Source organism: Leuciscus leuciscus (genome assembly GCF_965113295.1).
Source record: "Leuciscus leuciscus genome assembly, chromosome: 17".
Classification (NCBI taxonomy): Eukaryota; Metazoa; Chordata; class Actinopteri; order Cypriniformes; family Leuciscidae; genus Leuciscus; species Leuciscus leuciscus.
Window position 1 is genome coordinate 16088693 of NC_138741.1, and position 18305 is coordinate 16106997.

Here is an 18305-nt window from a genome sequence, read left to right on the forward strand (position 1 = left end):
GGTAAAGAGGGTTGGGACGTGACAGGAGGGCCTCCACTCAAGGATATGATATGATGAACAAGTCTAAGAATGTTCCACATATGGTTGAAATACCATCATTGGCCTTGAAAGATTACATTCTGGGAGTCAAGACTATAAAGGAGAAAGGATGCCCTCCCTTCACTGTCACACTCTGCAGCCACTCTGTGTGACTGTACGACTGCTGGCCTTTTCTTGCAAGAAAATAAACCTCATCAAACACTATTGGCAATGTTTGTCTCTTATTCAGTGGTAGAATTTTGTTTGCCACCACACCTCCCTGAAGGTTCTCGAGGCGACGGTAAAGCAACTCAAATTTGGCCATACTCGTAGCCCAGCCTCCCTCATAGTCATACCATTGACTAAGACATGGGCAACTAGTGTGGCTTGAATTTCATCTGAGACTGCTTGTCTTCTTGCCCTTGTCCTTCGTCCTCCTCCTTATCCCTCCTCGATCTCTTCCTTCATGTCTTTCTGGATCCATTGTTCCAAAACCCAATAAACTGATTTGGGCCCTTTTTGAAGGATCTGATTGATGTGTGTTAAATTTGGACTCTTAGTGTTTCCACTTGGGTAATTGTGTGCTAACTGAGCTGAAGCTGTGCTGACTTGAGTGAACAATATTGAATGCTAGTGCTTTATACATGACAACATGGTGTGTAGGCAATGAGAAATGAAGGGTTTTGTGTGTAGAGTTTTGCAGTGACAGTTCAACAAATCTGACTCATGTCAAAACAGGGAATAGTGTTTATAGTTTAGGGAAATGGGTGTGCTTTTTGATAAATGGCATTATGGTTTTGAAATTTTAGTTCAAAAGCCTGGTTATAGTGTTGAAGCAATTGAGAAAAACTGTAATAGCATACAATGCATTTACGGTTTATATGAAAATATGTCTGATTTAGTTTTAGCAATATCCCCTTATACCAGTCCGGCCTGTCGCTCAGATAAATATCATCAGTTGCAAAGATAACCGGTAATGTCAAGTGATCTATAAAACTTACATTATCATGCCATTACATTTTTCTGTGATATAACATATTCAAATGAAAGTGGCAGAATTAATAGAATATTACCTACGATGAACTCTTTATGACATTTATGTTGTCAGTGCTATAATCGGTTTGTTATAAAATGTAGTGCATCAGCGATGTTTTTCTCCGAAAAAGTCTGTGAATTATGTGTATATTACTCCTTTTTGTCGTCATAAATATACAAACAGCAACACGCATGTTTGCATCCTCTCCAGGTTAGCGAACACATACTTTATATTATAGAGACAGAATAATAAGATTACACTCATAAACAGTGTAGTCGTGTAACGGGCACAAGATGGCGCTATAACACACAGCGAGAGAGCTGTGAGTATATGAAAGTTCAAGCAAGTTCAGTTGTCAAGACATACAGAACAGAATTTTCCACTGTCAACAAGAAAACAATACTGTACTATTTTTATTTAGATTATTTATTTATTTATTTATTCATTTATTATTATTCGTTTTTTTATTGTATATTGACTCAAAATTATAACTACAATATGATTGTATATCTTCAATGTATTACCAAAAGGTTGTTTTGCATATATTGTTATTAATAGTCACCTTGTCAGGTTATTAGTCATCAGATCCTTTGTAAGTGTATTGATGCAGAAACTGGCTCCCTCACAGATCACCATTTCTAGTCAAAAAATGCACAAAAACTAATTTTTCTCTTTCCTAACTGTTTTACCTATAGCAAAACGCAAACTAGTTTGTTTTCGTATATCCTTGATTGCCTCAAAATGTCAACTGGATTGTGGCATTTTTGCTAACTCCCTCTCCTGGTGGGGCAGGGGAATGATGCGTGAAGTGGGAAATTGTGGAGCAACAGCTCAGAGGGTCACAGCAGCGACCCACGAAGAGGACGAAGAAGAAGAGATGGCATTCGGCTAGACTGAAGAAGACTCTGAAGAGATGATGGACTTGAGTGATCTACCTACAGCTCTGTTTGCCTGCAGTGTGCATGAGGCCGTGCTTGAGGAGGACAGGCAGAGGGTGAGAACAAATTAAATTAAATAAAAAATCTCTTTCTCTCCCCATTTTAATAGTTGATAATTCAGCTCATAGATAAACTATCCCAAAGTTCATTTTGGGATAGCTCACCCCAAAATGAACTTTGAAATGAATTTGGTCATAATTTTGTCATCTGTAAAATGTAAATTGAATCCTTTCCTCTGGTCTTTTTTTTTTTTTTACAAATTGAGTGTTCATCAGAGGGGTCCAAGACCCCATGACTTTTGGGAATGGATTCGAGGAGTTTTGTGGTTGAATGTAAAAAAGTAACAAATCCGGTCAAATTGACTCCCATAGGAATGAATGGAATGCGAGGAATGCTTCAGCACACATAGAAAAACCTAAACATGCTCAAAATTTTAACTAAAAATGCTAAAACTTTACCAAAAAAGAATTTTGTAATGTTTACATGTATATCTGAAATGCATACAGAAGTAAAATGACTTTAGGACCCAGGGCAAACAGCTCATTTGCTCCAAATAGTGCTATAAGGCCATCTAGTGGCCGCTAGAGTCATGAGATATCATGTTATATTATTTTTTTCCCACAAGAGGTCGGAAAAGACACCCAATGTAAGATATTTTGAGCTGAATTAAAAGGTTTAGGCATAAAATTGTGAGTTATTTTGAGTTGAAAGAATGTGAGGAATGCGCTTCTAAATGACTATTTATTTATTATTTATTGATTAAATGTAGTAATTTAAAGGTAAATAAAATGTAAAAAAAAAAAAAAAAAAGAAATAGAAAAAATATGATCAAAATGAATTAAAATAAGATTTCTGGACAAAGAAAAAATTAAGTATAATTTTAGGGCTTTAGGTCATTTTGACCCGCAAGGGATCTGTGTTGTTTTGGTCAAAAACAGTTGAAACGTTGGTGGAAATATCTTCTTTTGTGCTACACAGAAGAAAGGAATATATACAGGTTTGGAACGACACTCATTTTTGTGTGAACTATTCCTCTATGGTCTATGTGAGCTTGGGATGAGGCATTATGGGATAAAAGGCTTTCTGTTCCACACAACACACTCAGGTCCTCAGGCTTTGAGTGCATGCTTGCAAGGTCTCTATCTTTCCCAACAATCTCTAGTTTTCCAAATCAGGCATGTTCAAAACTAATGGAGGTCTTGTTGAAAACAGTTGTGCTGCTTAATTTTTGTGGAGACTGAAAATATATATTTGTAAAGGATTCTCATGATGAATAGAAAGTTCAAAAGAACAGCATTTATTATTATTTAAAATAAATGTATTTATTATTTTAAAAAACATTTTTTTTAACAATTATAAATGTCTACTGTCACTTTTGATCAGTTTAATGCGTCCTTGCTGAATAAAAGTATTAATTTCTTCAAAAAAAATGTTTAACTGATCCCAGTCTTGTGAACTGTGGTGTATGCCATTCACAAATTGCTGAATTTAATAATCACAGAAAAAGTTTACTAATTAGTTTTATTTCCTTGAATGTGTTAATGCATTAATTATGAAAAATTTAATATTTATATTAAATATTTATATCCATTGACAGCCCTAAATTTTACATTCAGTATCTCATTCATCAAGGTGGAAAATACTCACTATAGTACTATGTGATATACTGTAACACATCTGTGTCAGGAAGAAAACTGAAATTCCACACACGTTTGTTTTCTCAGCAGTAGCAGTTTGTTCAAACGTATCTTTGTTCTTTGTAATTTTCCGCAGATGTGCTATATGCTTTCTTGGAGTGTTCCTGATTACTAAAAGCAAGAAGAAAGTCAAATCCTTTGAGCCATATGTTACTATGGACATGGTGAAAGGTATGTATATATATATTTATTTATTTTTCACCTTTTTTCATTAAGATTTGGAAAGGAAGCTGGTGGGAAGATAGTCATGTGCTTTGCTTGGAATCTGGCTCAAGATAAAAAGGCCAGCTGATGTCATATCTTATTTAGAGTTGGCTGATTTATTGTTATCGTCAAGCCAAACAACCAATCATGTGTCATCACAGGTATTCCAACCATTCACAACAAAGGCTGGGCTGTGCAGCCTGATTATAACGGCTCGTTTTCCTACGGAGCACTGGAGAACAACGACAGCGTGGCCCCTGTGACACTCCCAGTGGACCAAGAGCTGTCCGCCTCTCCCAGGCCTGTTAGCCCGTACCAACCATCAGAGCTGAAGAAAGACTGAGCGCAAATGTGCGTGAAATGAAATTAAGACTGATTTAAGATGAGAAATGCTACTCTGTGTTTAAGCATTACTGGGTTGATTATTGACAGCACTTATAGACCACAGTTCTGGAATATTGGACCATTCTAGAACTTCTGTATTTCTCTAGTTTCATCCTGAGCCAGGAAAGCAAGCTATAACACATGCTAGGATGCAAATAAGGACTTTCATTGGTGGCGTTGATTTTTATCCTAAGAAAGACTGGCATGTTATCTTATACTCATATCTGTAATCATGCTTTAAATGTGCTGACTGACATGCACTCCCGGTCTTTTATCAATGTGACAAAGCTCATGTCACTAACCTAAAAGCCTAAATATACCTCAGAAAATGTTTTGGATTCTGCTACTGCTTTGTACCAGAGATACTGTTGCTGGTCCAGCTTTATTAGCCAAAGACTAATGTGGATTTCACAATTCCCAGCTAGTTCTATACAAGTACATGTTTGGTACTGGCTTAATTTACTGAATGTACAAGCTCATACGAGTCTCGTTTTCCATTTTCAGGCCTAAATGTGTGCTGTGCCTATTATTTATTCCTTGTGCCTGTCTTAAGCATACCAAATAGACTTTCTGTTCAAATCTGCATGTTTATGGGTAATAGATTGAATATCAGAACACTGCTGGTGGTTGAAATTTACAGAGACCTTACATAAACTAAGAAACACTTGTGGATATTTTGTCATAAATACCATTGCTTAGACTAATGTGGTCAAATATTCTATTGCTGTTTTTGGCGTTTGGCTCTTTTTTTTTAAAGTTTAATGCAAGTAATCATTAATGCTGTATTTATGAAACCATTGCCTTGGACTTTTTTTATTGAACGATAATGGGAAACCTGACTGTCTAAGCAACATCAATACACTGAGTTTTGTTTAAGTGCAATTACTACTGTGTTGAGATCATGTAAATTTAATTGTTCATTTTTTTTTTTTAAGAATTTTTATTTGGATTTAAACTAATGTTGTTTATAATATTACAACCATTCCACAATGACAATCATAATGTTTTTAACCAAAATAAATAATGAATAAAGACCAAGCTTCAGTCAGCATTCTGTGTTAGCACTGTGGTAAAAATCCTGTTGAACCAATAAAACGCATCTTTTTGTGACTGCTTGCTCTTTGATCTGTATTTACCTCTGGAGTATAGTTTATAGCTGTTTTACATAACCAATGTATTAAAACCTTGAATCTCAGTCATGTTGTTGTGGACTGTTGTATAATGGGGAATTTAACTGGAAGGTTGGGGGTTAGTCTCTCAAGGACTGACTTGAATTTGTAAAACTGCCTTTGTGTAATGAGTATTGTTATTTCATTGTTGGCCATGTATCCAGGACCATATCTATTTTAAGGAACCATATGTTTATTATATGACACTTTAGTAGGCTACTACATTATGGATGCCTAATGCAGCTCAGTACAGACTCAGAATTTGATTATGCAAGTCAAGATTACAACAGGCTGCCACTTCCTCATATTGAACACATAATGGCCATTTTGACTATAATTTATCTGTTACTGATAAATGTAACTTATACTGCTGTTACATGTAGGTCAGTGCACCACTACACATAGGCTACAAATAGTTTTTAATTATATACGTTTAAAATACGTTAATTCTTAAGTTAATTCATCAGCTGTCGAGGTAAAAAAAAAAAAAAAAATGTGTGTCAAAGATCATTCATAATGCATTCTGATGTCATATTCCAAACGGCGTCCTCCATCACACGTCATCAATTCTCGCTCTCAATCTCCACGAATCCTATTGGCTGATTATGAGATAAACCTGAATGTCATTGGTCATTCCTCACTGTCACTTGTCGTATTACAGTTTTTCTCGATTGCTTAAACACATTTCTTGAAACTATGCCTCGTATTCTCAAAACTGTAAACACAAATCCATAACGTCTCACCCAGTTCCCCAAACATCCTATTTTCAGGTCAAAATGAAGCTCTACACTCAAAACCATTCACTCTTGCTGAAAAACCTAACTTTGCCCTCAGACAGGACACACAAGCCCTCAAAATCACACACACTACAACATAGTCTAACACACTGGTGCAATAATTTCAAAACAACATTTCCAAAACTGGTAAGTTATGTTGCCCTCACAAACCTTTTCACATGATGAACACAAAAGACACAACCAATGGATACATTGGCACATTTTTATTCATTCATGTACTACACAGTACAACACACTCACAAATTATTTTATTTTTTTACTCTCTCTTCTAAAAATTGTTTATTTTATTTATTTACTTACAGTAAGATGTGTGTGACCATCATGTGACAGTAAAAGAGCACACACAAACCTTATTCTAATATGGAATTGTATTGGAATGGTAAAGAGGGTTGGGACGTGACAGGAGGGCCTCCACTCAAGGATATGATATGATGAACAAGTCTAAGAATGTTCCACATATGGTTGAAATACCATCATTGGCCTTGAAAGATTACATTCTGGGAGTCAAGACTATAAAGGAGAAAGGATGCCCTCCCTTCACTGTCACACTCTGCAGCCACTCTGTGTGACTGTACGACTGCTGGCCTTTTCTTGCAAGAAAATAAACCTCATCAAACACTATTGGCAATGTTTGTCTCTTATTCAGTGGTAGAATTTTGTTTGCCACCACACCTCCCTGAAGGTTCTCGAGGCGACGGTAAAGCAACTCAAATTTGGCCATACTCGTAGCCCAGCCTCCCTCATAGTCATACCATTGACTAAGACATGGGCAACTAGTGTGGCTTGAATTTCATCTGAGACTGCTTGTCTTCTTGCCCTTGTCCTTCGTCCTCCTCCTCCTCCTCCTCCTCCTCCTCCTCCTCCTCCTCCTCCTCCTCCTCCTCCTCCTCCTCCTCCTCCTCCTCCTCCTTATCCCTCCTCGATCTCTTCCTTCATGTCTTTCTGGATCCATTGTTCCAAAACCCAATAAACTGATTTGGGCCCTTTTTGAAGGATCTGATTGATGTGTGTTAAATTTGGACTCTTAGTGTTTTCACCTGGGTAATTGTGTGCTAACTGAGCAGAAGCTGTGCTGACTTGAGTGAACAATATTGAATGCTAGTGCTTTATACATGACAACATGGTGTGTAGGCAATGAGAAATGAAGGGTCTTGTGTGTAGAGTTTTGCAGTGACAGTTCAACAAATCTGACTCACGTGTCAAAACAGGGAATAGTGTTTTTAGTTTAGGGAAATGGGTGTGCTTTTTGATAAATGGCATTATGGTTTTGAAATTTTAGTTCAAAAGCCTGGTTATAGTGTTGAAGCAATTGAGAAAAACTGTAATAGCATACAATGCATTTACGGTTTATATGAAAATATGTCTGATTTAGTTTTAGCAATATCCCCTTATACCAGTCCGGCCTGTCGCTCAGATAAATATCATCAGTTGCAAAGATAACCGGTAATGTCAAGTGATCTATAAAACTTACATTATCATGCCATTACATTTTTCTGTGATATAACATATTCAAATGAAAGTGGCAGAATTAATAGAATATTACCTACGATGAACTCTTTATGACATTTATGTTGTCAGTGCTATAATCGGTTTGTTATAAAATGTAGTGCATCAGCGATGTTTTTCTCCGAAAAAGTCTGTGAATTATGTGTATATTACTCCTTTTTGTCGTCATAAATATACAAACAGCAACACGCATGTTTGCATCCTCTCCAGGTTAGCGAACACATACTTTATATTATAGAGACAGAATAATAAGATTACACTCATAAACAGTGTAGTCGTGTAACGGGCACAAGATGGCGCTATAACACACAGCGAGAGAGCTGTGAGTATATGAAAGTTCAAGCAAGTTCAGTTGTCAAGACATACAGAACAGAATTTTCCACTGTCAACAAGAAAACAATACTGTACTATTTTTATTTAGATTATTTATTTATTTATTTATTTATTTATTCATTTATTATTATTCGTTTTTTTATTGTATATTGACTCAAAATTATAACTACAATATGATTGTATATCTTCAATGTATTACCAAAAGGTTGTTTTGCATATATTGTTATTAATAGTCACCTTGTCAGGTTATTAGTCATCAGATCCTTTGTAAGTGTATTGATGCAGAAACTGGCTCCCTCACAGATCACCATTTCTAGTCAAAAAATGCACAAAAACTAATTTTTCTCTTTCCTAACTGTTTTACCTATAGCAAAACGCAAACTAGTTTGTTTTCGTATATCCTTGATTGCCTCAAAATGTCAACTGGATTGTGGCATTTTTGCTAACTCCCTCTCCTGGTGGGGCAGGGGAATGATGCGTGAAGTGGGAAATTGTGGAGCAACAGCTCAGAGGGTCACAGCAGCGACCCACGAAGAGGACGAAGAAGAAGAGATGGCATTCGGCTAGACTGAAGAAGACTCTGAAGAGATGATGGACTTGAGTGATCTACCTACAGCTCTGTTTGCCTGCAGTGTGCATGAGGCCGTGCTTGAGGAGGACATGCAGAGGGTGAGAACAAATTAAATTAAATAAAAAATCTCTTTCTCTCCCCATTTTAATAGTTGATAATTCAGCTCATAGATAAACTATCCCAAAGTTCATTTTGGGATAGCTCACCCCAAAATGAACTTTGAAATGAATTTGGTCATAATTTTGTCATCTGTAAAATGTAAATTGAATCCTTTCCTCTGGTCTTTTTTTTTTTTTTACAAATTGAGTGTTCATCAGAGGGGTCCAAGACCCCATGACTTTTGGGAATGGATTCGAGGAGTTTTGTGGTTGAAATGTAAAAAAGTAACAAATCCGGTCAAATTGACTCCCATAGGAATGAATGGAATGCGAGGAATGCTTCAGTACACATAGAAAAACCTAAACATGCTCAAAATTTTAACTAAAAATGCTAAAACTTTACCAAAAAAGAATTTTGTAATGTTTACATGTATATCTGAAATGCATACAGAAGTAAAATGACTTTAGGACCCAGGGCAAACAGCTCATTTGCTCCAAATAGTGCTATAAGGCCATCTAGTGGCCGCTAGAGTCATGAGATATCATGTTATATTATTTTTTTCCCACAAGAGGTCGGAAAAGACACCCAATGTAAGATATTTTGAGCTGAATTAAAAGGTTTAGGCATAAAATTGTGAGTTATTTTGAGTTGAAAGAATGTGAGGAATGCGCTTCTAAATGACTATTTATTTATTATTTATTGATTAAATGTAGTAATTTAAAGGTAAATAAAATGTAAAAAAAAAAAAAAAAAAAAAAAAAAATTGAAAAAATATGATCAAAATGAATTAAAATAAGATTTCTGGACAAAGAAAAAATTAAGTATAATTTTAGGGCTTTAGGTCATTTTGACCCGCAAGGGATCTGTGTTGTTTTGGTCAAAAACAGTTGAAATGTTGGTGGAAATATCTTCTTTTGTGCTACACAGAAGAAAGGAATATATACAGATTTGGAACGACACTCATTTTTGTGTGAACTATTCCTCTATGGTCTATGTGAGCTTGGGATGAGGCATTATGGGATAAAAGGCTTTCTGTTCCACACAACACACTCAGGTCCTCAGGCTTTAAGTGCATGCTTGCAAGGTCTCTATCTTTCCCAACAATCTCTAGTTTTCCAAATCAGGCATGTTCAAAACTAATGGAGGTCTTGCGAGCAGTACATTTTAACCTACATTCAGAAGCCAGCACTTTAAGGCCCCAAGGACAACATCTAATGTTGACACTGCGTTGCCTCAGCATTCATGGAATATTTTTTCTGCTCGTTGAAGCTGTAACCTCTTACCTGAGAAGTGGCAGGGACTGAGAAGAGCTTTTCCTTCTCCTGTGGTCCCAGCTAACAGGGAACGTTCCAATAACTTTTCACATGTAAATGTTAGGACAAAACATTCTTAAAATAATGTTTGAGGAACATTCTTATAATGTTATTATTAATTGTTACTATAAATTCTCATTATGTTCAGAGAAAACGTTTTTAGAATAACATTCTCGGAACATCCTTATAGGCCTGGTTTCACAGATTAAACCAGAACTAGGCCTTAGTTCAATTAGGACATTTAATTAGCTTTTATAAACGTGCCTTAGACAAAAACATTACTGGTGTGCATCCCGAGACAAAACAATGGTTCTGATATATTTTAAGATATTTCAGTGCATATTGCTTTCAGTTGAAACAGCTCAAACATGCTTTTTAGTCTGGGACCTTGTCTGTGAAACCGGGGGATAATGTTGTTATTATTTGCCGAATGTTTTCACAATGTTATCATAAAATGTTCTGAGTACAACGTTCATGGAACATCCTTACGATGTGAATGTTCTCGTAATGTAGAGAGAAAAAGTTGTGAGAACAACGTTCATGGAATGTCCTTACAATGTTATTTTTACTTGAACATTCTCATAACAATGAGAGAAAAAGTTCTTATAATAATAATAATAATAATACATGTTTTGGGATGTTTGCATAAAATGTGAGAACAATTTTAATGAAACGCCCTTAGAGTGTTATTTGTATGCTTTTCGCTATACACATTGTTTCAAAGCAGCTTTACGGAAAATCATGATAATGTTTATAATATCTTAAAATCTTTAGTTGCATTTAGTTCTCAGAACGTTCTGGCAAGGTTCTTCAGTAACGTTAATAGAACATTTGTTTCAAAACGTTCTTAATACATAAAAAAAAAAAAAAATCTGAAATATAATTTTCATAACTTAATGGGAATGTTTTAAAACATTCTAAGAACATATTTTTGTTAGCTGGGGTATAAGCGGAGATGTGATTTCTCAGCAGAGAGGGAGAGACTGGCTGAAAGCGTACCTTACTCCTCTGAAAACCTCTTGTGTTTATCTAAAAACATTAAACCCAAATCCGTAATTCTAGTGTTGGGAACACAAATGGACATCAGAAGAACTAAAACTGGTTTTCTTTTTTTCAACTAGGTCTCTTCTTGTTCTTTGTGTTTGATCTAAGCATCATATTATACATTTTCTAATATTTTTTTTACAGTTTATAATGTTAGTCAAGGGTTTTTTCCCGGTATTGTTGGTTAGTCCCATCCTTCAATAACTTCCTCTTTGCAAAGCTTCTTCATTACATTGTGACATGTTCAGAGACTGTTTGTGCTGTACAAGGTGTGAAGTTCAGACTGAAACGTTCGGGCACCTTTTTTCTGACATAGAAGATTTAGTTGACCTTTCCACATTTTACTCTGATCATTAGTTCTTCTAGGGTTCAATAATAATAATAATATTTTTCCACCTTACACCTTAGGTTCAAACAATACAGATTGTTTCCCTGCTCCAGGACCAGTAGTTTACTTGGCCAGCCTGCATTTTGTTAATTAGGTTTCTGACATCAGAAATCCAAGAATTTAGAAATGTGTTTTGCATCATACCCAGCTTTTAGGATTCTTTGATGAATAGAAAGTTTAATAGAACAGTATTTATTTGAATTAAATGTCACTTTTGATAACTTTAATGAATTTTTGTTTAATAAAGCATTATTTTCTATTATTTCATGTCTAGCCCATGTTAACACTAAGGCTTTGAAAATAGCATTAATTTGATACATAATATTTTATAACAATGTAAAAGTCTTACTATCTATTCATTTTTATTAAATTGTTCATTTCTTTAAACATATCTTTCTGACCCCAAACGTTTGAATGGTGGTGTAAATAAAACCTAAAAATAACAATTAGAAAATATATTTAGGTAAAGGCCCCGATATACTTCAAGCAAAATCAAAGGACAGTTCGAACAAAAGCAGGCCAAAAAAATTTTGTTTGGTGTTCGGCTTGGACAACATTGCCAGGTGTTTGCTATCAATACCAGTAAGAGCATGGCTAACATCTCTGTTATAGTGTGTATGTGCTATATGACTGTGAACATTGGTGCATTTTGTGTATTTGTGTGTTTGAATACTATATTTGGGTCATTATCCTGGGGGTAAAAAAGATGGATAAAACAGTGAGAACTAGATGTTACCCATAATGCATTTCACTCTGTGACCTTGTGTACTGCCCTGTAGATTGTGTGATTGTGTGATCTTGTACTAATGAACGCTGTTATTCAGAGCGGCCGTGAATGTACTGCAGTGACTGCGAGTGACAGCGAAATGGTATTTTGACAATCACTTTGTAACGTTAATCATGAGACGTCTATTCTAAATCACAATTTTCTCCTGTCAAAACAGGACAATTTATTGTACACACCCCTGAGGACTCTTGTGTGTGATTTGTGTCCTTCAGTAGAGATGGAAGCATCTTTACGGGCAAACAGCTGGCCTTTATTTTTGTTTTAGAAACTAGAGCCAGCCCACACACACACATACACACAAGCACACACTTCATAAGTCTTTCATTTGGTTGTGTCTGGCAGCCTGGCCTTGTTGTTTCATTAAGACTGTTGACCTGCTTTGGTGGCACGTGGACTCGCGACCCCCCTCCCCTCTCTGTTCACTGGGCTGTATCAGGGTCAAAGTCCTCTCTGGCCGCCCCAGCACAGAGACTCTTCAGATGGGTGTCAAAACAGTGGATCTGAGCCATGTATACTTAAATTAGAGTCTATAAATAGTCCCTTTATAAACTCACCCAAGAGATCAGGCCATTGGGAATGATGGATTTGATAGAAAATGTGTGATATGTAAAGGATAATATACATTCAGAAGTTATACAACATCATCCTGTCTGGGGTTAGTGATTATACATTTCATTATCCTGCTACTCACCAATGCTAAATATATATCTTTAAATAATAGAATTATATATACTACTATTCAAAAGTTTTGGGATTGGAAGATTTTTTAATCGTTTTGAAAGAAGTCTCATATGCTCATTGCTCACTAAGGCTGCATTTATTTGATCAAACATATAAGAAAATCAGTAATGTGAAATATTATTATAATTTAAATATTTAATTAATTTTTTTATTTATTCCTGTAATGGCAAAGCTGAATTTTCAGCAGCTATTATATTTTTAATGTCACATGATCCTTCAGAAATCATTCTGATATACTGCTCAAGAAACCTCTCTTATTATTATTATTATTATTAATGTTGAAAACAGTGCTGCTGGAAACCATGATACTTTTTTAGGATTGTTTTTCTAGATTTTTTAGATTTCATTTATTTTTTTGTAATGTACAATTCTTTACTGTCACTTTTGATCAATTTAATGCATCCTTGCTGAATAAAAGTATTAATTTCTTTATAAAAATCATACTGACCTCAAACTTATGAATGATAGTGTATATATACATTTTATTTGTGTTTGTTTGTTTGTATTGAATTGAACATTTGACCTGAAAATTAAAGTCTATTGTATAATGGTCATTATTCAAAAATATTTTCCAAACTCAAAACTTCCTCTTCATTCAAACATAACCGTTTATTGAAACTAAGTTGAATACACAATTTGTTCGGAACTTTTTCCTGACATGAGACATATCCATGATACCTATTTAGGGTTTAGCAACCACAGGTTAAAGTGTAAGCACAGGCACAAGCAGATAAGATATGTGATATGATATGATATATGATATGATATGATATGATATGATATGATATGATATGATATGATATGATATGAAAATTGACATCTTATTTATTTAAAAATTGTTAAAGACTTTGTAACCATATTGCGTAGTTGTGCTTGGAGTCTATTGGTTTATTTGTGATAACACAATGAAACATGCCAAATTGTGTGGACAAACATAATTTTTGTCCAGGCTGTCATATAAAGAAATCATAAACGCATGCAAAAACGAGAGAACCAGTCAAATATTAATAACTGATTATGTTGTAGTCAATGTATGCTTTTTCCTGTGAGCTTTTAGTTTTTCTGTGCATTTTTATTTTGTATTGTAAAATAAAACCTGTAGCTGTAGTTTGCTTTTTTTGCCAAATAATTTTGTCACATAAATACCTTAACCAAGTTAAGTGTCATTTAAAAACAAATATTCCCTTCCGGACATCACTTTTGGCCACTACTATATGATGATATGATGTGAAAAGTCTTTTGTTGATAAATTTGCAGAGACAAAAACGTCACTTAATGCAAATTGCAAGCATAGGATTGAAAAAATAAATAAACTTCTCAATTTTTTTAGAGTATTGCTAATCGTATTTTGTCCATTGTGTGTTCCATGTGTTAGAAGTTACGTGTCTGCTTTTGTTATGCATATTTCCTGTTTTTCTTGTTCTTCTTGTATCATGTTAATAGTTTTAAATATTGTTGGGCCTTGCACTTCACATTCGATTTTAACAACATTTTATGATAATTTACAGTGAACAGTCTTGCTAATGTGTTGGGTCGCCACTTGATGTCCAATGTAAAATCTGGGTCCTGAAGCAAAGCCACTTCCTTAAATGACACATCTGCACATTATTTATTGTATAATAAGGTTCATAAATAGATATACTGCATTGCTCATTTTAGTGCTGTAGTGAGCAGTCCGTGGTCCTGCTGCTGACCCGTTCATGAAAAAGATTTGAGAATATTGTGCTATTGTTATTCAGGTCAGGATATGGCTCATTTACATAGGTGACATTTTGGTGGGAAAAACATTGAAACTGCAATAGATCTAACCTGATTGATACAAACACAATACTATTCCTCTACAGTGCACTGGAAATATTGTACAAACTGATCTGATTCGTTGTTGTTGTTGTTGTTGTTGTTTTATACCTTTTTTACTTTCCACATGCCGTTTTTTAAATTATCTTCTATCTCAGCCTCTTCTACCCTCAGACTCTCCTGCATCCCATATCTGCTGCATCACCTTCTACTCCTCCTAGTGCCTGCACTCTCCTGCACCTGAACTCTCTCTCTCTCTCTCTCTCTCTCCTCTCACTCTAAATATCTCTCTCTCTTATTCTCCTCTCTGTGATATAAATAGCTTGCCCTAGTTTGTGATAGCTGCAGTGGTGCCAGGGGCTGGTACTGCAACACATGAGCGAGGTAGGCTGGCAGTCTTTACACATACACATTTGTAAGTCATGATGGTGCAGTGTCTCTGCAATGCTGTGTGCATGTGCGTCTGTGTGTGTGTTGAGACTGACCCTTCTAAGCACCGCCTCTTTCACAGATTGTCATCTAGAATCTTCCTTCGCTGGGATTAGAGAGTTTTCTGCCAGAACATTATACATTAAAGTTATAATCTAATCTAATTTCTTTAAAAAAAATTTAATTCTGTCATTTACTCACCCTCATGTTATTCCAAATATGTATGACTGACTTTCTTCTGCTGAACACCAAAGAAGATGTTTTGAAGAAAGTTGATAACCAAATTATTTCAGTTCCCATTTACTTCAGTTGTATTTCTTGTCCATATCAGGCCCGATTCTAGAATTAAATCACTAAGAGTGCTTCTAAAATTACTGAGGATGCTCTAGTTATTAAAGTGCAGATGTAATGTGTAAGCAGTGGCTCAGTACAGTGAGATGTTTATCAATGAAGCTGCCAACAATGCACAATAAACCTCTTACTTACATCATGTCTACACTTTGTTTGTTAAAGGGTTAGTTCACCCTAAAACGACATTTCTGTCATTAATTACTCATCCTCATGTTGTTTAGAACCCGATCTTCAGAACACAAATGAAGATATTTTTTATGAAATCAAAAAGCTTTCTGACCCATTCAGGTCCTAAAACACAACACAATGCCATTAGTAATTAAAAATATGGGTAAAACATGTGAAAAAAAGTCCTTCATATTACCAGTACATTGGGCACAATTTTGTAACGATTTGCTTAGAGAGGACAGTCCATTGCAGCTTAAAGGACAAGTTCGGTATTTTACACTTAAAGCCCTGTTTACAGATCATTTCTGATGAAATAGAACGGTTAAGATTAAAAATTGGACACATGCTGCTGTCCCGAGAATTTTAGGTTTCTTTCGCTTTCCCCCCACCTCCAGAATGGCTGCATATATGCACTGGAACAATCCTTCCTAAAACACATTAATTTGATTTTTGTGTGAGCATATCAGTGAACACCCCTGACCACTCGGTGAGTTTCACGTCTTTGTAAACGAAAGTTTAATGTGTTTTAGGAAGGATTGTTCCAGTGCACCTATGCAACCATTGTGGAGGTGGGGGGCACAGTCTATCAGTGGTACACTCCCTCAGAAAGTTAACAGATTCAGCAAAAGACCTTATTCACAGCCGCACCATCTTTGATTTTTAACGGGAATGAAAGAGAGGCTGTGAGGGACACACATCTCTTCAGTGGGTTATACTGTTATTTAATGTGTTTTTGGATTGTTCTGCTGATGAAACACTGCAAAAATATATTTCAGAGAAATTTCAGTGGACAAAAAAACCCAGACAATATGAACTGTGGAAAATTATGTGATCTCGGAGCTTTATAAAGCTTTTTTTCAATGGATGCCATTGAAAACACGGTAAGTCTATTCCTCACAGCCTCACTGTCATGGCACTGCTCTGAATAAGATCAGTTACTCTTTATGTAGAAGGGTGACACTTAGGGCGTGTCCGAATCCACTTTTGCTAGTTTAACGACGGGAAAAATGGTCGGCGCACACAGCGCATGGTCTAAAAGTTTTGTCGGGTCAAGCCGGATTCCACCATATCTTTATGTACACAATAATAATCTTTTACATTGTAATCCTTTTATTTTTAATATTTGGCATGTTTGTGTGCTGCTGCGCATCCCTATGTGTGTAATACGCAGAGTGTACATGCGTTGTGCACCCGCCTATAGGCGTATATTACTAATGCGCCCTTTAAATAGCCTAACAAAAAAATATAACGCCATTGACTTTAGACCAGGTTTTTGTTGGTCAATGGCACAGTCTAGCAACAATGTGCCCGCCCCGAACACACCTCGTTTTCAGACCAGCACACCCATAATGTATTAAATGGCTTAAATACATTTGCTATTTAAACAACGTGAAAATGATAACTGTGTCGGGCTGAAACTAGCAAAAAACACTTGCGTCGCGCTTGGCGCCGCATTGCGCCAGGTGTATGAAAAGGCCCGTTATGTTCCAGCAGGTCTGCTTGATCAGTTACCAAAGAAGCATGATTTTCTTGTCAAAGTGATCAAATGTTGTGTTGCAAAAATGAGTACACCCTCTTGAAAGTTATAAAACAATCTATAGTGCAAGTTAAGCTTTTGTTTTTTTGTTTTTTGCTAAGAAAAGAGCAGTAGAAAAGCCATGCAACTGTCTTAGATCTGGAAAAAGCTGTGTGAAGAGTGACTGTTTCATCTCACATAGTAAGACGTAACGTGCAGAAGTGAAATACATTGTTGTTGAACAAAAAACTTGTTTAGCCTTTTCCCAAGCCTATTAACAAAATAGATTTTTGGTAATCGGTTACAGGAACGTTCTCATAGCAAAAGAAGTCAATTCACATACCACCGAGTGATGTAATACAAAATCTTGAAACAGAGGATGCTCCCTATCCTGTGTTCTTGGGCACTTTTGTTAAAGTTGATCAAACATCAGGGCACTCAAGCATGTTATCACTCGACTGAATGGCCGTTTTCAGTGGTTATCAGCTCATAGATATGAGCCAGAAGGGGCCTCATCCATCCACATGGTTAATCACCGATACAAATAAGACTCCAAATCCAATCCCAGAGGAATACAGCTCGCCGGTAATCGGAAGTCTACTGAATGACGCGGCAACGTTGCGATATTTCCCGCTTGATATTTTCAGGTAAGACCATTTAAATGATAAAACCGAGCATTTAAACTGTAATTAATTAGTCAATAAGGGAAAACAATATATAAAATGTGTTTTAATGTTGAGTGACATGAGATTACCGTATTGCAATTAACCGTATTGCAATTGTGTAAACGTTATATAGGCTTTTACGTTATTAGCCTGTCGTTACGTTACATGCTTTATGTGAGCATTAACGTTGCTAGCATGTTTTTACGTCTGAAGCTAATGGGGAAATTTCGTTTTAAACACTAAGTTAGCCTGTAAAAAGGATTTTTCCACACTCTAAGACAGAAAGGCTTATTGCATAAGTTAGGCCTATATTGTGTGCTTGTTAACGCTTCACTGAAGCTATATCATAGGCCT

General features: G+C 35.8%; 1 long non-coding RNA gene across 1 annotated transcript; it reads left to right on the forward strand.

The window, feature by feature from the left end:
* Window positions 1–3204: 3204 nt before the first annotated feature.
* LOC309479963 lies at window positions 3205–5472 on the forward strand. Its single transcript, XR_014199481.1, has 2 exons — window positions 3205–3860; window positions 4055–5472. It is a non-coding gene; the product is annotated as an uncharacterized lncRNA (long non-coding RNA).
* The last annotated feature ends 12833 nt before the right edge of the window (window positions 5473–18305 follow it).